Source organism: Schistocerca cancellata, chromosome 1 (assembly GCF_023864275.1).
Source record: "Schistocerca cancellata isolate TAMUIC-IGC-003103 chromosome 1, iqSchCanc2.1, whole genome shotgun sequence".
NCBI classification, from domain to species: Eukaryota; Metazoa; Arthropoda; class Insecta; order Orthoptera; family Acrididae; genus Schistocerca; species Schistocerca cancellata.
Genome location: NC_064626.1, coordinates 162,763,588 through 162,788,201, shown reverse-complemented (window position 1 = coordinate 162,788,201; position 24,614 = coordinate 162,763,588). Strand labels below are relative to the sequence as shown.

Below are 24,614 nucleotides of genomic sequence, written 5' to 3'. Positions count from 1 at the left end.
GTGGAGTTAGAATGGCAGAATGTTTCCAAAAATCTTGCAGCATATTCAATATAAATTTCTTGGTCATGCTTTGAGAATAGTGGAAGACCTCAACTTTTCAACTACTGAATAGCATAGTCACATGAATAAAAAAATCCAAGTGTCACTGACAGGTATATAAAACTGCTCTGAATGCCTTTTCTGAAAATTAGTTTCAGCAGTTAAAGACTCCACTCATGAGGGCTAAAATTTGGGTCTAGTAGAGGCTGGACCCAAGGTTTTTGATTCAGTTACTGCATAGGAGGTAACCAGTGACTATAAGGTTGTTGTAGCATTGGTGGCTAGAGGTGTTACAAGAAATATTAACAAATGGCAGGGAAGTATATTTGCTTAGCAAGTGTGACAGAAATGAGTGGCATATAAGCTGAGCAATCAATATCAAACATTCTATTTGGAGATGAAGATGTGGAGTATCGAGGAATAATATGTACATATAAATGTGTCGAGCTAGGTTGTCAGGGATTGGAAAGACCCACCATGGTTCAATAGTCATTTTAGAAAGTTGCTGCAAAAATATAGAGAGTTTCATCACAAATTTAAATGAATTCAATGCTGTATTGATTAGCAAAAGCTGAAAAATGTCAAAATAAGTGCAATGGAAACATAGGAGAAATTTCCAATAAATTTGAAAGTAAAGTTTTGTCTAGTGATTTTTTTTTTAAAAAAAGACCTTAATAATTTTTGATCTTATGTGAAGTCAGTAAATGGTTGAAAATTATCTATACAACACCTCAGCAATCATACTGGCACTGAAATAGAAGATAACAGAGAGAAGTCTGAAATACTGGATTCAGTTTTGTGACATTATTTCAATATGGAAAATCAATTGTCACATGATTTCTGAAATGACAAAAACCTCCCCAAAGACTAGAAAATTGATTACAGTCACGTAACAGAGGAAAGGAAAGTAGACATGATGAGATTCCTACACCATTCTATTTTATATTAAGTGAAAGAACTTACTCCCTTTCTAATAGTTGTCGTCTGTATGTCACCAAAGCAACAAGTGATTGTAAAGAGGCAATTTTTATACACATAATTATTGGCCTACAAACTAATATCAATCTGTAACACATTTACGGAACACAAGAACATGAGATTTTTATACTACAGAATGCATCCCTTCCTAGCTATACTAGACTGATAGAGATGCTATTTTGTTGCCATTTGACCATCATGGCCAGACAAACCATTTTGTATCTGATTTGATAGGATTTCTGTTGTGGTGCTGCCTCATATGAATTTCTGAATCTAAACACAAGCAAATAAACTAGTCCTTGGTTGGAGAAAACAAAGAGTCCAAAACTCTTTAAGTCACCTTAGTGGAAAAAAATATTCAAATTAAAGGTAAGAAATTCAGATGTCAACCAAGTGAGACAAATCCATTTGATAGTCGTAAGTCCAAGAAAAGTCAATAACACTTGTGCTATCTTTCATTAAAGAAAATAAATATATGTTAATTATTTCAGTGGTACTGAATGAGCAATAAAAAATGAATAAATATCTTGGTTCTATTCTTTAGATTTGAATTTCTCTAACGACTTTATCTCCTTGACGACACATGCAGATCTGCAACTCCCTTATTACACATGCAGATCTGCAATCTATGTCTGCATGTTTATACATATGAACATGTTAGTTAACTTAAAAAAATACATAATACATGTTTCACAATAGCAGTGGTTGCTTAATACGTAGACATCACAAATTCTAAAACAGAGGACATGGTTAATTGAAGGAAAAAACAAAACTTTTGTTTTATAATTGTAACTTGGCATTGCAGTTTAAATAGGTTACTGAGTAGGATTAATCATAGACTTGACTTGTGCAATGTCAGTATACACAAATGCAGAGGTGGAATGTCAGTGTACACAAATGCAGAGATGAGAGACGCACATTTGATGTAGGTATTAGCTGACGGCAAGGGTGCTTGCACTCCACGTTTGTACCGGGAGAGATTTCAAGGATGAATGTATCCTGACAGGAAAGCATTTGAAGCCACTGATTGTCAACTTAGGGAGCATGGGGCATTTAAGCCTGATACTCAGGATCGAGGGAATTATAGAAGGACGAGGACACTGGTGTGGGAGGTGGCAGTTCTTCCTGCAGTTGACAAGCCTAGTGTCAGTACAAGACATGTAGCTGCTACACTGAAAGTTGACCACATGACTGTCTGGTGAGCGTTACAAAAGGACCAGCTGTATCAATACCATTTACAGTGTGTGCAGACACTATTAGCAGCTGATTTTCCTGTCCAAGTACTCTTTTCGAATGTTTTTTTATTTTTTTTTTTTTCAACAAAGTGTCAACCCTAATTTTAGTGCAAAAGTGTTGTTCACAGATGACGTGTAGTTTCAATGAGATAAGACTGTAAATTTTCATAATCACAATCAGCATATATGGGCAGTACCCTGAAATGAGAATGAGAAATGTCCTGCCCACTATACTCGCCCCCCCCCCCCCCTCAACAGTGGTATTCTGTCATCTATCGAACCTACACAATATACTCATCCATCCTTACACAACCCCTGCTCCTCACCCCTTATCTCATGGTAAATACCCCTGTAATAGACCTAGGTGCAAGACCTGTCCCATACATCTTCCCGCCACCATCTACTCCAGTCTGGTCACTAATATCACCTATCCCTTCAAAGGCAGGGCCACCTGTGGAATCAGTCATGTGATCTACAAGCTAAGCTGCAACCACTGTGCTGAATTCTATGTGGGCATGACAACCAACAAGGTGCCTGCCCACATGAATGGCCACCAACAAACTGTGGCCAAGAAACAAATGGAGCACACTATTGCTGAACACACTACCAAATATGACATCCTTCATTTCAATGACTGCTTCACAGCCGGTGCCATATGGATCTTTCCCACCAATGCCAGCTTTTCTGAATTGTGCGCATGGGAACTTTCCCTGCAGTACATCCTACATTCCCGCAACCCTCCTGGCCTCAAACTTTGTTAGTCACTGCCCTCATCCATCCAACCCCTTCCCTGTTCCCATTCCAGAACTAAACAGCTATCATTCCACCATCACACCCAGTCTTTTTACTTCCCTCCTTTTCTGCTACTTCTCCCAATCCACCTTTCCCATGCTCTCCGTCTAATCTGCAGCACTTCACTGTCTGCCACATGCACCATACTATCCCTCTCATCCCTGCCCCAGCCCCCTCCTTACCCTAACCTAGTCGTCATTCCCATGGTGCATCGGTCCTGCAGCTCGCAGTGTGGTTTCAGTTGCCTGTGGCTGCAGTCGTGTGTGTGAATTGTGTTTGTGTGTGTGTGTGTGTGTCATCTATTGTTGCCAAAGGCCTTAATGGCCGAAAGCTTTATTTGTGACAGTCTTTTTGGTGTGCCTATCTGCGACTCAGCATCTCTGCTATATGGTGGGTAGCAACTTCCCTTTTCATAATATTGTTATTGTTACATTCCATCTGGGATTTTCCATTGTTTGATTTTAACCATAAAGATCAATTTTATCTGCTTTTCACTTGAAAAACTTTCTCTCTGTATTCATTTATGGACAGTATTGTTAGTGTACTTTCCATGTATTCACTCAATCCTGTGATAATCTCCCATGGCAGTGAAGCTGTGGTCAAAAGAGAATTTGTTTGTAGAAGCATGCAATAAAAGTATTGTGTAAAGTCAATAACAAAACATACCACAGAAGAAATTTCTTGTGACTGTTAAGCTTACGTACCTAAACATTTACTCCCTAATTGCATTTATGGTTAATAAAATGTGTGAATTTAGGATGAACTTTGAGATTCACAACCACAAGTTATACATTAACATGTTAAAGCACATCTCCCTTCCTTCTTCTGTCAATCAGGATCATTTCTACCACTGGGCAGTATTAGGCAGCCACCCAGGGCAGCTAAATTTTAGGGGCAGCAGGGGGCTGAAAATTTTAATTAAGAGTCAGACACTGAAAAAATTGAACAAATGAGGAGAAAAAAAATTAAAAAGAAACAAAAGTAAAACATGGAACAGCTAATTAAAAGTCTGCACTTACTTTGACAAAAATGGATGATGAAAAAGTTTAGATTTGTTCCTTGTTTTCAAAATGTTGTAATTAAAACAGAAACAAAATAACACCATCATTATGTAGATTGGATAGTTTTATGCTTCAGGATGTCTCCATCAGTATAACATAATTTCTAAATTGAAGGAAAAATTCATTTGCACCAGAAAGTAGTTCCATACTTGTATTGGTCCTTTTTTTGCAAATAAATAAAATAGGTAATTGATACCACATTTGGTTGAATTGATATATGCAGTTGTGTTCTAATTTGAAATATTAAGCACATTCTTCCTATTTCAATTATTTTAGGAAATTTCAAAAATGAGGACAAAAAATTCGAAGTTGAGAACATTTGCTGACCTCAATCATTTTTAAAGGAATAGAGGACAAAGCATGAAAACTGAGGACTGTCCCCAGAAAATAAGGATGCCTGGTCACCTTGTTTAATGAGTAAAAGTATAATAGGAGATTTTCATGTTGTGTTGTTGGATGTTGGTGGTGGTGGGGAGGGGAGAGGGGGTGAGGGGATATCAGGGAGACTGATGGTAGTAAAAAAGAGAGGGTGTCATTTTTCAGTTCTCACCTAGGGTGGCAAAACAGCTAGCAACAATCCTACTGTCAAGTATTTTAAAACCATCTAAACTAGTGCTAATCTAATGAGAGGAATCACTTGTGGACTATGTTGTTAACTATTATAAATCAGTATATTCCTCAATCTGTAGGAAGTGAGGAAACATGTTCACACATGAATGGCAGATGATGCCTCCCCCTGCACTAACATCCCCAATGCCCATGGCTTTGCCACTCTTGAACACTACATTTCCCAACACCCAATTAACTCCAAACCTACAACTTCTTCCTTGCCATTATGACCAACTACATCCTTATCCACATTTACTTCTCTGTGACACAACAATAGGAACCCACATGCCATCATCCTATGCCAACCTAATCACAGCCATTTAGAGGAATTCTTCCTGACTGCCCAGAATCCTGAACCACTCAACTGATTCATTCATGACATCTTTGTGATCTGGACAAAGGGTGAAGACAAGTGTCGATATTTCTCCAACCTCAACATCTTCTTCCCCATTCACTTCACCTGGGCCTTATCCCCCAAAGAGTCACTTTCTTCAATGTTGACCTCCACCTCACGGATGGCTGGATCAGTACCTCTGTCCACATAAACCTACCAACAACAGCTCCACTTTGACAGCTCTGACCAACTCCATACCGAGAAATCCCTTCCATACAGCCCAGCCACCTGTGGTAGTCTCATCTGTAGTGATGAGCAGTCCCTCTCCAAATAAGCCAAAAGTCTCACTGAGGCTTTCACAGATTGAGATTACCCTCCCAAGCAAGTTCAGAAGCAGATCGCCCATGCCTTTTTCTCCAGTCACCAACCATCTTCCACATATCCACTTTCTGGCCCCAAAGGAGCACTCCTCTCTTGACTCAGCACCATCCAGGACTGGAGCAACTGATTCTCATTCTCCACTAAGGTTTTGACTGCCTCTCACCACGCCCTGAAATGCAGAATATCCCCCACACTATCCTCACCAACCCTCCTATAGTAGCATTCTGCAGCCCACTGGACCTACGCAATATCCTTGTCCAATCCTATTCCATCCCTACTCACAGCACTTTGCCACATGGCTTACATCGCTGCAATGGATCTAGGTACAAACCTGTCACACAAATCTCCCATTACTATCATTCCAGTCTATGACTGGCATCTCATACCCATCTAGTGGGTGGCCACCTGTGAAAGTGACAATGTGGTTTATAAATCACTGTGCTGCTTTCTACAAAGGAATGACAACAAATAAGCTGACTGTATGCATGAATGTCCACTGCCAAACTGTGCCCAAGAGATATTTTGGATCACCCAATTGCTGAACAGGCTGCCCAACAGAATGCGCTTCACTTTAAAGAGTGCTTTACAGCCAGTGCCATCTGGATTCTTCCTACCAATACCAGCTTTTCTGCCGGCCGCAGTGGCCGTGCGGTTCTAGGCGCTGCAGTCCAGAACCGCGGGACTGCTACAGTCGCAGGTTCGAATCCTGCCTCGGGCATGGATGTGTGTGATGTCTTTAGGTTAGTTAGGCTTAAGTAGTTCTAAGTTCTAGGGGACTGATGACCCAAGATGTTAAGTCCCATAGTGCTCAGAGCCATTTTGAACCAGCTTTTCTAAACTGCACTGTTGAGAACTCTCCCTACAACATATCCTGGCCTCAGCCTTCACTATTCTACCACCTACCTATCCCTTCCCGGCACCCACTCCAACACTATACTAGCCTGCTGTCTCCCTCCCTCCCCACCCCATGTCTCCCCAATAGCCCCCTCACTGCACTAGCAGATTGGTGCTCACATCAGATGCAGTCGAATTCGGGCTCCAATGCCTGGAGACAGCGGCCATGTGTGTCTGAATTGTGCTTGTGTGGATGTATTCTATTTCGGAAGAAGAACTTTATAGGAAATGATAATTATTTTAGTACTCCTTTTCATTAGGCCTGTCTATGATTCAAAGCCTCCTCAATGTGGTGAATAGCAGTCTGTCCTTTGCATATTGTTGTTATTTTATCCTGGAATTCTCTTGCTTGAATTCCCTTTTACAGAACTCAACCTGGGCAGTCATTAACATGTTTTTGTCTGAAAAGCGGGACAGTGATCTGTATAAGCTACCTTCTTACATACTGTGAGAAGAAGAAAAGGATGGGAAAAGGCTTTTTAATTACAGATCATTCGCTTATTTCCATTTAAAAAAAAAAAATAGATATTACTATTGTATTTATCGGTCTTTTGGGAAATACGTCTTAACTGGAATGAAATTCTTTAAATGGATGCTACTATTGTATATTCCACTCCTCTGTAAAATAAATCTTAACTAGAATAAAATTTTCACTCTGCAGAGGAGTGTGCACTGATGTGACACATCCTGAGAGGTTGAAATTGTGTACCAGACCGAGACTTGAACTTGGGAACTCTGCCTTTCACAGGCAAGTGCTCTACTAACTGAGCTTCCTAAGCACCACTGATGAGCCATTCTCACGGCTTTACTTTCGCTCGTACCTCGTCTCCTACTTTCCAAACTTCACAGAAGCTGTCCTGCGAACCTAGCCACACTAGCATTCCTGGAAGAAAGGATATTGCACAGAAATGGCTTAGCCACAGCCTGAGGATGTTTCCAGAATGAGATGAGGTACTGGTGGAAGTAAAGCTGTGAGGGGGGTTCGGAAGGGTAGCTCAATCAGTAGAGCACTTGCCCATGAAAGGCAAACTTCCTGAGTTCGAGTCTTGGTCCAACACAAAGTTTAAGTCTGCCAGGAAGTTTCATATCAGCACACACTCCACTGTAGAATGAAAATTTCGTTCTGAAAATATCCCTCACGTTGTGGCTAAGCCGTAACTCTGTAATATCCTTTCTTCCATGAATACTAATGTTATAAGGTTTGCAGGAGGGATTCTGTGAAGTTTAGAGGATAAGAGACGAGATAGTAGCGGTTGTAAAGCTGTGAGTATGAGTTATGAGGCATGCTTGGTTAGCTCAGTTAGTAGACTTTTGCCTGCAAAAGGCAAAGTTCCCGAGATCGAGTCTTGGTCTGGCACATAGTTCTAATTTGCCTGTAAGTTTTACGTCTTAACTGATTACAAAGATAAATCAAGAGGATACTATCAACACATTACAAATTTTGGTATTTTTGAATAAAACATAACCATATTGCTTATCAGTGACCAAATAATTTTTGTACTGGACATGCAAAAAGCAGAACATCTAAGCCCAATATGTTTACAGAGCCAAATCTTCTTTGTAGGAAAGCAAGAACCGCACCTTCATCGTATGCATTTGTCCGGTAAGAGGCTGTGTCATACTGATGTATGTCCTGCATATACACGATCTACTGGTATCTATAAATCGCCAAAAACAATTTTCTGTTGATGTCAGGGCCAGTTTAAGGCCCAAGCAATACAAGCCGCCGCTTTGGACACCAAGCTGGGAGGAGCGCCACAACTTTGTAACATTTCCGTAAGTTTACCACGATTAGCAGCGGCCTCTTGGGGCCTCAAGTTGAAAGGGGCGAAATAGTAGCGACAATTGACACGGGCCGCCAAATGAAAAGTCACTTTTGTGGAAAAATGTTCTCGAACCTGCTCGGCTTTATGTTTCTGGCGGATGATGTTTCTCAACACATGTCATTCCTTTGATTCTATATCAAAGTGTGTAGAAGAAAGATTCAATTTTGTCTCACAGTAGCTTCAAGCAACATTGCTTATGAAGCAGTAACAGGAAGGAATTGATGTAAAACAGGGCGGACGCAGGGCCCCATCACCCTCCCCCCCTCTTTCCCCCACACATCAAAAGACTGGCGCATATACGACAGCAAACTTACAATGTATTGACCTCAGGCTGTTGTCTGTTGCATAATTTCAAGCACTTGGATCCATGAAAGGCCAAGAATGGCACAAAGGTTGGAATAAATATGAGGCGTGTATTTTAAGTAAGTACCGTTTGGAAATTTAAAAAAAAAGACGTGCTAACATATCTCAATAATTTTATTTTCACGTGCAAGCCTGTACCTCAATCTACGCACTGGCGCCTTACAGTCTGATTCTTCCTTGTTTACGTTGTGTACTGAGTGTTTAAGATGTCTCCGATAATCGTGAGTCCCGGCGTCTGTAAAGTACGGGCTGTTATAAGATTTCTTAGTGCTAAAGGCCTAAAAGCGATCGATATTCATCGTGAGATCTGTTCAGTTTACGGAGAAAACATTATGAGTGATGCTATGGTAAGAAAGTGGGTGAGAGCATTTAAAGATGGCTGCACAAATGTGCATGATGAACAACGGAGTGGACGTCCTTCGGTCGTTAATGAAAGTTTAGTGCAGGAAGTGGTCAATAAGGTCAGAGAAAACAGACGCTTTACGATTTCCTCCTTGCGGGATGACTTTCCTAATGTTTCTCGTAGTGTTTTGTATGGCATTGTTACCGAGCACTTGAATTACCTAAAATTGTGCGCATGTTGGGTACCGAAATGTTGACGGATGTGTACAAAACCAAACGTTTAGACAGTGCATTGACTTTCCTTGAGCAGTACCACAACGACGGTGATGATTTCTTAAGCCAAACTGTTACGGGCGATGAAACAGTGGTGGCCTACGTCATACCAGAATCAAAGCAACAGTCCATGGAAGTTGAGCATAGGCATCGTTTTGCTGCAAGACAATGCCCGTCCGCATGTGGCGAATCACACCAAAGATCTCATCACATCTTTTCAATGGGAAACTCTAGATCAAGTCAAAACAGTGGTGATGCAGTGGCTAACAAGTCAGGCGGCAGACTTCTATGAGGAGGGTATTCAAAAACTGGTACAACGTTATGACAAGTGCCTCAATATAGACGGAAATTATGTAGAAAAGTAGATTAAGGTACAGGCTTTCATGTAAAATTGAAATTATTGAGATATCTTAGCACGTCTTTTTTTTAATTTCAAAACGGTACTTGCTTAAAAACACGCCTCGTGTATTCGAATTACCAGATGCGATTCGGGCTTGAGCCACTTCCAGAGATAACACCCCTGCGGTGGGAACAAAAAAAGATAAACCGAGGAGCGGTCGACCATCAATTAGAGGGGAACAATGCAGTGACGTCGCAGCGTTTGTGAAAAATTCACAAAATAATGAAGTTGACAGGGAAAAGATCAGGAAATGTGGTTGTGCCACAGTCAGCTTTGCGCAAGCATACGAAAGAGGACTTATAGTTATGTGCACATCAACCAACATCTGTTCAGGTCGTCGGCACAATTCCAGTGAGGCAAAGTGATCTTTAGCGAGGAATACGTCATTTATCGAAGTTCCTATTCACGGGACGTCGTCTGTTAGTTCAGCAAGATAGTGCATCACCCCATTTTGCTATTTCGGTGCTGCGTATCTAAATGAAGTTTACCCGGTACGCTGGGTTGGCCGTGAATCACCTGAACCGAGGGTTCTAAGAAAAACTTACGTTACCAGCTTCACTTGTCTGGCCACCTCGCAACCCCAACCACCCATCATGTGACAATGAGATCGAGCGTTTTATCGAAACATTTTTGCAGAGCAGCGATTATTGACCTGAAGATAGCGTGTATGCTTATAGAAATGCATTAATACGACTATAATCAATGAAGTGACAGTATCTGGATATAAGAAACGTGGGATTTTACCTGTCGAATAAAAAACTTCGAGAAATTCATGACCGCACTTCTAGCAATCCCGACTATTTATTTCTGGATTACTGAAAAAAATTAATTAATTAATTAATTAAATACACTGAAGTGATAAAAGTAATGGGATTCCGCCAAATATCGTGTCGGACCTCCTTTGGCTTGGCGTAAAGCAGCAACTCGACGCAGCATGGATTTAACAAGTTGTTGGGAATCCCACGCAGAAAAACGGAGTCATGCTGCCTCTATAGCCGTCCCTAATCGAGAAAGTGTTGCCGGTGCATGGTTCTGTGCACGAACTGACCTCTGGGTTATATCTCAAAAACGTTCGAAGGGGTTCATGTTGGTCGATCTGGGTGGCCAAATCATTCACTCGAATCGTCCTGAATGTTCTTCAAACCAACTGCGAACAACTGTGACCCGGTGACATAGAAATGCATTATTACGACTATCATCACTGAAATTCATTATCATCCATAAAAATTCCATCGTTGTTTGGGAACATGAAGTTCATGAACGGCTGCCAGTGGTCTCCGTACCTAACGTAACCATTTCCAGTCAATGACCGGTTCAGTTGGTCCAGAGGACCCAGTCCAATCCACGTAAAACACAACCCATACCACTGTGGAGCCACCACCAACTTGCACGTTGACTTGTTGACAACTTGGTTCCATGGTTTCGTAGAGTCTGTGCCACACTCGAACCCAACCATCATCTCTTACCAACTGAAATTGGGACTCATCTGACCAGGCCATGGTTTTACAGCGTCTAGGATCCAAACGATAATGGTCACGAGCCCAGAAGAAGCCCAGTAAGCGATATCGTGCTATTATCAAAGACACTCGCGTCAGCCATCTACTGCCGTAGCCCACTAACGCCAAATTCCGTCCACTGTCCTAATGAATACGTTATTTGTACGTCCCACGTTGATTTCTGCGATTATTGCACGCAGTGTTGCTTGTCTTGTCACCGACAATTCTACGCAAACGTCACTGCTTTCGATCGTTCAGAAAAGGCCGTCTACGTTGTCTGCGGTGAAAGGTAACGCCTGAAATTCGGTATTCTCGGCACACTCTTCACACTCTTGATCTTGGAATATTAAATTTCCTAACGATTTCCGAAATAGAATGTCCCATGCATCTAGCTCTAACTGCTATTCCGTGTTCTACGAGGGCAGTTCAATAAGTAATGCAACACATTTTTTTTTCTCGGCCAATTTTGGTTGAAAAAACCGGAAATTTCTTGTGGAATATTTTCAAACGTTCCCGCTTCGTCTCGTATAGTTTCATTGACTTCCGACAGGTGGCAGCGCTGTACGGAGCTGTTAAAATGGCGTCTGTAACGGATGTGCGTTGCAAACAACGGGCAGTGATCGAGTTTCTTTTGGCGGAAAACCAGGGCATCTCAGATATTCATAGGCGCTTGCAGAATGTCTACGGTGATCTGGCAGTGGACAAAAGCACGCTGAGTCGTTGGGCAAAGCGTGTGTCATCATCGCCGCAAGGTCAAGCGAGACTGTCTGATCTCCCGCGTGCGGGCCGGCCGTGTACAGCTGTGACTCCTGCAATGGCGGAGCGTGCGAACACACTCGTTCGAGATGATCGACGGATCACCATCAAACAACTCAGTGCTCAACTTGACATCTCTGTTGGTAGTGCTATCACAATTGTTCACCAGTTGGGATATTCAAAGGTTTGTTCCCGCTGGGTCCCTCGTTGTCTAACCGAACACCATAAAGAGCAAAGGAGAACCATCTGTGCGGAATTGCTTGCTCGTCATGTGGCTGAGGGTGACAATTTCTTGTCAAAGATTGTTACAGGCGATGAAACATGGGTTCATCACTTCGAACCTGAAACAAAACAGCAATCAATGGAATGGCGCCACACCCACTCCCCTACCAAGAAAAAGTTTAAAGCCATACCCTCAGCCGGTAAAGTCATGGTTACAGTCTTCTGGGAAGCTGAAGGGGTTATTCTGTTCAATGTCCTTCCCCATGGTCAAACGATCAACTCTGAAGTGTATTGTGCTACTCTTCAGAAATTGAAGAAACGACTTCAGCGTGTTCGTAGGCACAAAAATCTGAACGAACTTCTCCTTCTTCATGACAACGCAAGACCTCACACAAGTCTTCGCACCCGAGAGGAGCTCACAAAACTTCAGTGGACTGTTCTTCCTCATTCACCCTACAGCTCCGATCTCGCACCGTCGGATTTCCATATGTTTGGCCCAATGAAGGACGCAATCCGTGGGAGGCACTACGCGGATGATGAAGAAGTTATTGATGCAGTACGACGTTGGCTCCGACTTCGACCAGTGGAATGGTACCGTGCAGGCATACAGGCCCTCATTTCAAGGTGGCGTAAGGCCGTAGCATTGAATGGAGATTACGTTGAAAAATAGTGTTGTGTAGCTAAAAGATTGGGGAATAACCTGGTGTATTTCAATGCTGAATAAAACAACCCCTGTTTCAGAAAAAAAATGTGTTGCATTACTTATTGAACTGCCCTCGTAAGTCTGTTAATTCCCGTCGTGTGGGCGTAATCATATCGGAACCATTTCCACATGAATCACATGAGTACAAAAGACACTGCCCTTTTATACCATTCGTACGCGATACTATCGCAATTCGTATATGTTTATATCGCCATACGATGACTATTGTCACCTCAGTGTATGTTCGTGCGAGATTTGCCTATTTTGAATGTCCCGGACTTCCACTCGAGAATTCTTCAGGAGAAATGGCTGATGAAATTTATTGTTTAACTATATATGACCGTCACATTAGGATTTGTAAAACGGTTGTGATGACAGGCATATAATTCCCAGAAGCTCTTTATGCTGCAGAAACTACAGTGATTCATGGTCATACTAAGATCAGAGCGTTGAAAAGCAGGAAAGAAAAATTCTGAGGTAAATATGTGGACCAGTGTTTCGGGAAGGAATTTGGATAAAGAGGCCAACTAGAGAGATTTACAAAGACATAGAAAGAATAACAGACACCATTAGAAAGAGAAGGATGAAATTTTATGGACTCATCAGCAGGATGAATAAAAGCAGGCTCACAAGACAAATCTTTGAGATAGTGAACAAGAGCAAAAACAAGACAAAGTGGATCACTGAAGCAGAAGAAGACATTAAAGAACTGGGGATCACACAAGACAACGTAAACAATAGAGAACAGTTTAGAAACATCATACAGAAACACACACTTAAACAAGAACACACGGAGAACAGAACGGGATAGAGAAGGTCGGAAGAACGCAAGAGAGAACACAGTGAACGTATGAAGAGAATTTAGGAAAAACGAAGAAAGAAGAAGAACTCATGACTACTCAAGTTCAATCGCTCTCTCAAAAGGGAATAATCGAAAATAATAATATACACTCCTGGAAATTGAAATAAGAACACCGTGAATTCATTGTCCCAGGAAGGGGAAACTTTATTGACACATTCCTGGGGTCAGATACATCACATGATCACACTGACAGAACCACAGGCACATAGACACAGGCAACAGAGCATGCACAATGTCGGCACTAGTACAGTGTATATCCACCTTTCGCAGCAATGCAGGCTGCTATTCTCCCATGGAGACGATCGTAGAGATGCTGGATGTAGTCCTGTGGAACGGCTTGCCATGCCATTTCCACCTGGCGCCTCAGTTGGACCAGCGTTCGTGCTGGACGTGCAGACCGCGTGAGACGACGCTTCATCCAGTCCCAAACATGCTCAATGGGGGACAGATCCGGAGATCTTGCTGGCCAGGGTAGTTGACTTACACCTTCTAGAGCACGTTGGGTGGCACGGGATACATGCGGACGTGCATTGTCCTGTTGGAACAGCAAGTTCCCTTGCCAGTCTAGGAATGGTAGAACGATGGGTTCGATGACGGTTTGGATGTACCGTGCACTATTCAGTGTCCCCTCGACGATCACCAGTGGTGTACGGCCAGTGTAGGAGATCGCTCCCCACACCATGATGCCGGGTGTTGGCCCTGTGTGCCTCGGTCATATGCAGTCCTGATTGTGGCGCTCACCTGCACGGCGCTAAACACGCATACGACCATCATTGGCACCAAGGCAGAAGCGACTCTCATCGCTGAAGACGACACGTCTCCATTTGTCCCTCCATTCACGCCTGTCGCGACACCACTGGAGGCGGGCTGCACGATGTTGGGGCGTGAGCGGAAGACGGCCTAACGGTGTGCGGGACCGTAGCCCAGCTTCATGGAGACGGTTGCGAATGGTCCTCGCCGATACCCCGGGAGTAACAGTGCCCCTAATTTGCTGGGAAGTGGCGGTGTGGTCCCCTACGGCACTGCGTAGGATCCTACGGTCTTGGCGTGCATCCGTGCGTCGCTGCGGTCCGGTCCCAGGTCGACAGGCACGTGCACCTTCCGCCGACCACTGGCGACAACATCGATGTACTGTGGAGACCTCACGCCCCACGTGTTGAGCAATTCGGCGGTACGTCCACCCGGCCTCCCGCATGCCCACTATACGCCCTCGCTCAAAGTCCGTCAACTGCACATACGGTTCACGTCCACGCTGTCGCGGCATGCTACCAGTGTTAAAGACTGCGATGGAGCTCCGTATGCCACGGCAAACTGGCTGACACTGACGGCGGCGGTGCACAAATGCTGCGCAGTAGAGATGGGGGATCCGCTCTTGAACTAATGCATAGAGTTGCATCTTTCAAAGGAGTGAACAATCAGTGATTCAGAAAAAAAGAACGGTAGCTCCAAAAGTTTCCCACGGCAGAGAGAGAGAGAGAGAGAGAGAGAGAGAGAGAGAGAGAGACGGAGCATATCAGCAGCGCCTCTGCTGGTCAGAGCACAGTGCACGCCACACAACACAGCCAGCGCCGGCCTCTGCCCTGCTTCTACCTTGGCTGCCTGCATTGTGCAGTGCCCCATTGGATTTTTTGTTTCACATATGCCGTGCCGTCTCTGTGCGTCGTCTGCCGCCTGCAGTGTCTGGCGCAGCGTAACTTCGCATCGCACTCTGTCGGCGATCGTTTCAGTCGCACGTCCTGCCCTCTGGGCAGTTGATGCGAGCAACAGGACAGAGAGCCACCTAGCGGATAACATAGGAACTACTTGCAACAACCTGCTCGCAAGGGAACGGACGATTTGTCTTGGAGCGGGTGAGTTCACCGCTCCCCCCCACCCTCGGAACTCGCCCGCTCAACGCTCGCCCCACCGTCTCGACTCTAGCCAGAGCGTTGAGAAAAGCGACTCAGGTGTCACTCTGGTCTCTGCGGTCTCAGCTCACGCAGTAATACAGCTCGCGGCTCGACCTGCTCGACTCAGCGCCTCTGCATCGGAGTTCGTCTCTACTGGATATTGTTCTTCGTAGTAATACCGCTATGTATATTACATTATTATGTTATGTATACATCAATTGTTTTTATTTTATTTTTCTTTGTTTAAACTGATTAGATTAGGTTCCTGACGACTCCTCTTACTATAGGATTTTTATTATGGACACTCGAATTTACGCTTTAATTACGAGCGAACCGATAAACGTATCGCAAAATGTGATACACCAATATTTTCCTTGTTTTATTCTGCGTAAGGCTATATGCAGCACTTTCGTTTTACAGTCAAATTTATATTTTTTTTCTTATTCTGGTACGGATTTTGCGATTTTAGGTGTCTTCGGAAGGAAACGTTCACTTTAAAAATATATGGCTTGCGATGTATTTGTATGGGTATAATTGCGTAGGCTTCCGCGGCCAGAGTCAGTCGACATAAAAGTTTTCTGGGTTTGGTACCGCGTCATAATGTAAAAACTACTGCTATAGAAAAGCCAACATTTCGGCCACGATTGCAGCGGCCTTCTTCTGGGTCTAATGGTGCGTTCTAGCTATGCAGTGTCCTTTATATTTTGTTGTTAGTGTTCACTGCGCATGCCATTACGTCATAATTTTAAAAAGGTAGTTGGTTTATTGGTCACTTAAGGAAGAAGGAGAGGGAACTTTATTTTAATAGGTTATTGCGGTGGAGGGAGAACATGACCTCTGTTGTCCATTGGCTCTTGTGTTATGTGCCATGATTGGTGGCCACCGTCGAATGAGAAGTTTGCTGTGTGTTTACCAGCTGCTGGACGTCGGCCGCGCGGCGGCAGTTACTCGCCGGTAGTGCTCGTGCCTCGTGTTGACAGTGCGGTCTGTTGGGCTCTGATTGCTGGCAGCCAAGATGGGGCAAGCCTGAGTCCATCCTCCCTGTTCATGTTGTTAGGGTGTTTGAGAATTTCGATGGCCTCTCTGATTTTGCGTTTCGTCTTAGTTGGCTGCTTGGCCAACACACAGGCTTCGCTGAATTTTATTTCTTTTCCGCAGTCAAGGTGATGTTCTGCCACTGCGGATTTATTGTGTTGCCCTAGACGAATGTAACGCTCGTGCTCCCGAGCTACTGTCATCTTAGACACTTTGCAGTATGAAGACAAGATGAAAGAATTATTAAATGATCCCATCTACAAAGAACTAAGGGCGGACCCTACGGCGAAGATAATTCGAAAGACGCAGGCCGCGATTAAGGACTCGAGAATTGACGCTGACACAGCCAAGGGTCTTATTCCCAGAGTACCAGTCTCTCCTAGAATTTACGGTGTTCCAAAGATACATAAGGAAAGTTGCCCCTTGAGGCCAATAGTGAATGGGATCAATTCGCCCACTTACAACTTGGCAAAGTACCTAGCCCGCAAGCTAAGACGTCTAGTTGGCAAGACGGACTCTCATGTGAAGAACTCGACACACTTTATAGAACGCCTAAAAGGAGAAACAATTTTACCTACGGACATCATGGTCAGCTTTGACGTGAAATCACTGTTTACGAACGTGCCAGTAGATGAAACCATCCACATCCTTCAGGAGCATGTCCCGCCAGACATATGCGACCTGGTTGAGTTGTGCCTGACTTCAACGTACTTCAAATGGCAAGGAAAATACTACGAGCAGACAGACGGCGTAGCAATGGGGTCTCCCCTATCTCCGCTGGCGGCCGACATATTCATGGAAGCCTTCGAAGCAACGGCCCTAGGTTCAGCTCCTTTACGACCACGTTGCTGGTTTAGATACGTGGACGACACGTTCGCTATATGGCCTCATGGTGAAACGGAGCTACACAAGTTCCACGAATATCTGAATAGTATGCACGGGAAGATACAGTTCACGCTGGAAGTAGAAAAGAGTGGTACTATCCCGTTTCTAGACGTTGAAGTGTACAGGAGAACGGAGGGCACACTGGGGCACAGAGTATATCGTAAGCCTACACATACTGACAGGTATCTGCACGCCCAATCCTACCACCACCCAGCGCAGAAGAACTCTGTCATCCGCTCTTTGGCAATCCGTGGTCAGCGCCTAAGTGATGCTCAAAACATCACACCTGAGCTCAAAAGGTTACGCACAACGTTTTTAGCCAATGGCTACAGCCATAAGTCGATAAACACAGCCTTGTAGACCAACACAAGCAAGAAATATAAGCAGGAAATAGACAAACTGCAGCCAACAGTACGCTTACCGTATGTGAAAAACGTCACTGACCGAATAGGCAAACACCTTCGCCGCGCTGGAGTGCAGCCTGTCTTCTATAGTGGTCGTAGGATCCAGGACGTGCTAGGCTCCACCAAGGACAAGGTGGATGCATTACACACTGCAGGTGTTTACAAGGTGGAATGCGAATGTGGAGAGGCATACATCGGCGAGACTGGTAGGCCAATAGCAACGCGCATTCGGGAGCACGAGCGTTACATTCGTCTAGGGCAACACAATAAATCCGCAGTGGCAGAACATCACCTTGACTGCGGAAAAGAAATAAAATTCAGCGAAGCCTGTGTGTTGGCCAAGCAGCCAACTAAGACGAAACGCAAAATCAGAGAGGCCATCGAAATTCTCAAACACCCTAACAACATGAACAGGGAGGATGGACTCAGGCTTGCCCCATCTTGGCTGCCAGCAATCAGAGCCCAACAGACCGCACTGTCAACACGAGGCACGAGCACTACCGGCGAGTAACTGCCGCCGCGCGGCCGACGTCCAGCAGCTGGTAAACACACAGCAAACTTCTCATTCGACGGTGGCCACCAATCATGGCACATAACACAAGAGCCAGTGGACAACAGAGGTCATGTTCTCCCTCCACCGCAATAACCTATTAAAATAAAGTTCCCTCTCCTTCTTCCTTAAGTAAATTTTTGTAATTTTTGTTCATAGTATTACAATGCCATTTATGGATTATTCTGCTATGTACATGAAATCATTTATACTACAGTAACAGTATCAAAAATGTTTTAAGAGACTTTTTGAATTTATTTGCATTGTTTATCTGTCTCAAGTATGAAGGAAGTTTTTCAAGGGCTTTTGGATTTCATGGTGTTATATACGGCTTCATGGAAGAAGTTCCGCATCCTAGCGTCATGGTTGTGCTAGGGCTTGGTATCTTGAGTATCGGATACATATCTGAATTTTGTCCAGTACAAGAGTTCGCAAAGGTAAATGCTTGGTAATGTTAGTACTTTGAGTGCTTTGAATGCTGACCGACATGATTCTCTCCACTTAAGGTTGGCTATTATTCTTTTTGCTAATTTTTGCGTTTTGAATATTCTATTTAGGTTTGTTTTGGAGGCGTCTCCCCGCAAAATTATGCCATAGCTTAATGTGGAATGAATTAGTGAGTGGTATGTAATTTTCATAATATTTATGTCTTTTAGGAAGCTGAGTTTGTGGAGAACATATAGGTTTGAGCTGAGATTTCCACTTACATAGTCTATGTTCTTGTCCCAGCTTAAATTTTCATCAATTGTCATCCCAAGGAATTTTGTGAATTTGGAATTTTCTGCTAGGCTCCCATCTATACAAATGCTGATATCTTCAATGTGTTAGTTTCTTAATCTGAAATTTAAACGAAGTGTTTTAGCAATGTGGTTATGCAGATTTATTTCAGCAAATCTTTATATAACATTACTTATTTCCAAGTTGGCTTTTATTTCCAGATTTTCTGTGTTATTTTCCTTCAATAATCAGTATCCATTACATGCTCTCGTTTTCTCCAATCCAAGTGACAGTTGCGCGTCGTGCACAATTTTGCGCTTGAAGAACGATGATAATTCGCAACAAATCAAATAAAAATTTACTAAATAACTCGCTAAGATCATGTTTAATGCTCGCATTGGCTATGATATTCACATCAGAGCGCTCAGAACACTACCGAATGCTCACTGGCTGTCAGACGTTGAGTGGCGTAGGTGCACAGAATAAGCTCTTCGTGACTTCTAATGGGCTATTCCGTATTAGAAAGAGGTGTTTGGATATTTTTGATTAGATATCGTATATTTGCGAGACAACTGCTAGATAATTTCGTTAGTGTGGGAGTGTGTGGCCAATCAGTCCGTTAAAATGTACGCATTTCGAGCAATTTTCCCCTGGGGATAAGACTGATACGTGGCATCCTGAGTCATTTTCTCCGGATTATACAGATATCCAAGCCATCACACTTATTTGCAAGTAGCTTCAATAGGAAACTGTGCTACTAATGGCAATGAAAAGGATTATTTACAATAATGATTTCAGTTTCTCTTCAGATGGACAGTGATTAAAAAGATAGTACCAGAAAATAAGAAAAGCATGAGTGTTTCGTTTCTGAAAAGTATTGGAATGTTCGATAAATCGCTAATGCTGATTTCCTAGTTCCAAATTCTAAATTTTTCGGGATACTTTCACCTTGATGTATTGGGAAGCCATTTCACAAAGTGACCTCAGGATATTAAAACAGAGTCGGCGGTAACTCAATATAGTGCAAGACGAGATATAAAAATAACAACAGGGATCTTTCTTTACATTTAACTTTCTCGCAGAGAACCGAAATGCCTTTTGAGTTTATTTCATCAAAGTTTCACGGAAAGTTTATTCTAGATATCGAATGCAAATTGGTTTGCATGTACAAAATCCACGATAATTTCGAGCAGGATTTTTCTCTACTAGCTAGCAATGCATCTGCATTCGGAAGCTGCTGACCGCTTACAGGTGAACCTTACACCATAGCCGCGTGCCTTTGGACACAATGTATGTCTCTTCTAAGCATGTGGACACCTACTGCATATATATTCCTACTCTCCTGAAGCCGGCCGCGGTGGCCGAACGGTTCTAGGCGCTTCAGTCCGGAACCGCGCAGCTGCTACGGACGCAGGTTCGAATCCTGCCTCGGGCATGGATGTGTGTGATGTCGTTAGGTTAGTTAGGTTTAAGTAGTTCTAAGTTCTAGGGGACTGATGACCTCAGATGTTAAGTCCCGTAGTGCTCAGAGCCATTTGAACCATCTGAACGCTGCTGAAAAAAAAGAAAAAAAATGAGTTCGTACAAACTTTGGTTCTGTTTTGCGCGTTTTCAGTCTGCGGAATAGTTCTCCGCCTTGCAGACGAAAGGAAATAGCGACGAGAGGACGCGGAGTCGTGCAGCTGTCTACACCAGAAAACTTCACGCACATATAGGGCGTGGACAAAAATATGGAAAAACTAAATAAACACACACATTACCATGCCTAATAATGTTACGGTAGGGTGTCCATTCGTCCCGTTTTTCCCGGGACAGTCCCGTTTTTTACCAAAATGTCCCGCTGTCCCGAAAGTTTTTTTGGGGACGCTCAGATGTCCCGTTTTTTATGATTCCGCTTGGGTAGAGTATTTTACGTTACTGGTTGTTTGACTTGCTATTAACTGCGCAATTATTTACGCTAGGAAGCGTGTGATGACTTTTAGCATACCCCAAACATTACCGAACTGTCAAAAATCGCAAGTAATTTTAAACGCACTATAGGTTACGAATAACAACGGAGATTCTTCTCTTCTAAATCGATCCACTGAATCCGTCCTTTCGGTCCAGATATACTCTACACCACTGATACTTGCTCTCTGGCTTTCGTCACCACACTGTTAATATTTTTCACTGTGCAATAACTGTTTCATTATGCCACAACGAAAGTGTAATTTTACCAGCAATATAAAAAGCGAGTTTCCGTTTATGACTGGTAGTGGAGAAACTGTAGAATGTACGTTGTGCAGATCAAAATTTGCTATTGGTCATGGTGGAAGGTCTGACATTGTGAATCACATTAAGACGAAGAAACATCGCATGAGTGATCAAACGAAAAGAGCAAATAAATGCGTGATTGACTACTAGGTAAACTTAAAATCAGAAACAGAAATGGATAGGCAGTTGGCAGCACAAGAAGCTACGTGCAATGCATAACCATAGCTTTAAGTCAATCGACTGTACTACAGCAGTTGTTAAAAAGCTTTTCAATCCTAAATTCACATGTGGACACACAAAATGTAATGCAATCGTTTCAAATGTTATTGCACCGTATGCAGCTCAGCAGGTTTTAAATGAACTGAAAAGTGCTCGATTCATTTCAGTAATGATTCATACATCGAATCATCTGGATTTGAAGCTGGTTCCTCTCCTTATCAGGTATTTTCACCCTGAAAATGGTATCACGGTGAAAGTGCTCTAATTGGTTAATTTAGCTGGAGAAACTTCAGATTTACTTCAGAATTACGTGCTGGAGGTTTTAAAGAAATATGATGTTGAGGGAAAGGTGATTGCAGTTTCTGTAGACAACACTTAACACCAATTTTGGTGGTAAGCAGAGGAAAGGAAAAAACAATTTGTTCTATAAACTGCAACAGAACACAGTGAATAATGTAGTAGGTGTTGGCTGTCCAGCACATGTGGTGCACAATTCCTTACAAACTGCACCATTCCTTACAAACTGGCTGTAAAATATTTGCTTATTTCAAAAGTAAAAACATTAACATGAAAAACATGATTCATTTGGTGGAGTTTTGTCTGGCAATTCCTGGGTCAAATGCTGTTGTGGAACGTGTGTTTTCGTTAGTGAACTCTTTGAGGTCAGATGAAGAAAAACAGAATGAAAGTTGAAACGATGAGGACCTTACTCATTGTCAAAACACACTTTAATGGTGTATCGTGTACTGACTTTTATGACACAATTTTAAACGAAAATGCACTTCTTGATAAAGTACATAAAAGTGAAAAGTACGGTGATAGTGTGGCAGAATAATTGTAAAAAGTGATTTGGGATCATCTGAGTGCACGTTCTAAAGGTAAACTTGTATGTATATTAAATTTAGTCAATACAATATTTATGTCCCGTTTTTTTTCTTCACTGTCCCAGGTTTTCCTCTAATTTATTTTAAATGTCCCCTTTTTCAATGAAAATGAAATGGGCACCCTAGGTTACGGAAAACCGCTGGTACTGACAACAGCTTCTACTGGTCTAGATAAATACAGATCTTTTATGGTTTTCAAGAAAATCTTATATTATTATTCCCACAAAATAGTAACAAATTGAAGTAACAATAATGGAGCTGGATAGCGATCACGGACCCTTCTCTTCGAATGGTTCAAATGGCTCTAAGCACTATGGGACTTAACTTCTGAGGTCATCAGTCCCCTAGACTTAGAACTACTTAAACCTAACTAACCTAAGGACATCACACACATCCATGCCCGAGGCAGGATTCGAACCCGCGACCGTAGCAGTCTCGCGGTTTCAGAGTGAAGCGCCTAGAACCGCTCGGCCACAGCGGCCGCCACTGGATAACGAACATTGTACCGTGGGATAGGCCTAATCAGCCAAAATGGTCACATAATCTAGGTAGTAATGCTACCCCGCGGAATAACAATGGCACCCATGGGATACCACGGTATGGCTGCACAAATCATCACAGAACCCCCGCCATATTTCGCTTTTGGGATGTAAGCCCTTCCAGAAGTTGGCAACAGTGTGAAACGAGACTCATCCGACGAAATGACTTTCTTCCAGCGCTCCTACTCCACGTTTTATGGCTTCGACACTACGCTTACTGTGAGCGGGTTTGAAATTCCAGTTCGTCCTTCAGTTCCCTGCTTATGGAGCTGCCTTCGTATTGTTTTGGTGCTGACAGGGTTCGCGAGTGCGACATTCAGTTCTGCACTGATTTTTGTGGCTGTCGTCCTCTTATTTTTTGTCACAATCCTTTTTAATGACCGTCCGCCACGATCACTCAACACACACTTTCGTCCATCTTTTCACTTCCTTCTTTTCCTGTATGCGGCATAAATCTTCGATACGGCAATTCTTGAAGCACCAAAAACTTCGGCTATCTTGGTTGTGGAAGCATCCGCCATACGAACACCAACTATTCGCTCATGTTCGAATTCACTTGGATCGACGTAATGCACAGAATACTGTTCTAATCACGAGTAACACTCGCCAATATATTGAGGAGACAGCACATGTGGAGTTCGTGGTGAAATACAATCGCACACCCTGCAGGTTTGTCTAGCATCTGCATTTATGTTCAGGTACGCATATCTCGCAATGTTTTCATGCTTGTGTCCAACGCCCGTGGGCCATGTGACAAACAATTCACTTTTTTTCAGTATCTTATACTTTATACTGACAGCGAAAATTTTGCATATATAAGTCTCGCAACAAGGACTGCTATAGGTAAAAATTAAACTACACTCATGCTCATAAATTAAGGATAATGCTGATATATGGTGAAACAACGGTCTGGTAGGCGGTTTGCGTGTTTCAATCACCTCGGCGTATGACCATGCGGTGTATTTGACCTACGGTCGTCGCACGGTGGCGCTGGCAGCGGTCCACATACGCAGAGGTTTGTTGGTGCATGTCAGAGTACGGTGCAGCGAGCAAGTGTGCAGACGTTTTCAGACGTGCTAATGGTGACTGTGTGTTGAAAATGGCCCAAAGAACACATACTGATGACGTTATGAGGGGTACAATACTAGGGCGACTGGAGGCTGGTCAAACACAGCAGGTCGTAGCGCGGGCCCTCCGTGTGCCACAACGATTACAGCAGACAGGGAACGTGTCCAGGCGCTACAGTACGGTATGTCCACAGTGAACAACACCTCAAGAAGACCGGTATCTCACCATCAGTGCCCGCAGACGGCCACGGATTTCTGCAGGTAGCCTTGCTCGGGACCTTACTGCGGCCACTGGAACAGCTGTCTCCAGACACACAGTATACAGACGACTGAACAGAGATGGGTTATTCGCCTGCAGACCTGCAAGAAGCATTCCACTGACACCTAGTCACAGGAGAGCCCGTAAAGCCTGGTGTCAAGAACACAGTACATGGTCATTGGAACAGTGGTCCCAGGTTATGTTGACGGACGACTCCAGGTATAGTCCGAACAGTTATTCTCGCCGGATTTTCATCTGGCCCGAGCCAGGAACCAGATACCAACCCCTTAATGTCCTTGAAAGGGACTTGTATGGAGGCCGTGGTTTAATGGTGTGGAGTGGAATTA

At 43.4% G+C, this 24,614-nt stretch overlaps 1 protein-coding gene across 3 annotated transcripts in view; it reads right to left on the bottom strand.

Moving 5' to 3' along the window:
• The window catches only part of LOC126167908 (organic cation transporter protein-like), a 168,842-nt gene that overhangs the window by 89,108 nt on the left and 55,120 nt on the right, over window positions 1-24,614 (bottom strand). The window contains exon 2 of one of the 3 annotated variants that reach the window (XM_049920516.1): window positions 19,037-19,166. The exons of 1 other annotated variant lie outside the window; for it this stretch is intronic. The gene's annotated coding sequence lies outside the window, so the exon portion shown is untranslated. Of the gene's footprint in view, window positions 1-3,748; window positions 3,791-19,036; window positions 19,167-24,614 lie in introns of those variants that run through there. One more of the 3 variants, XM_049920517.1, reaches the window with a different exon arrangement.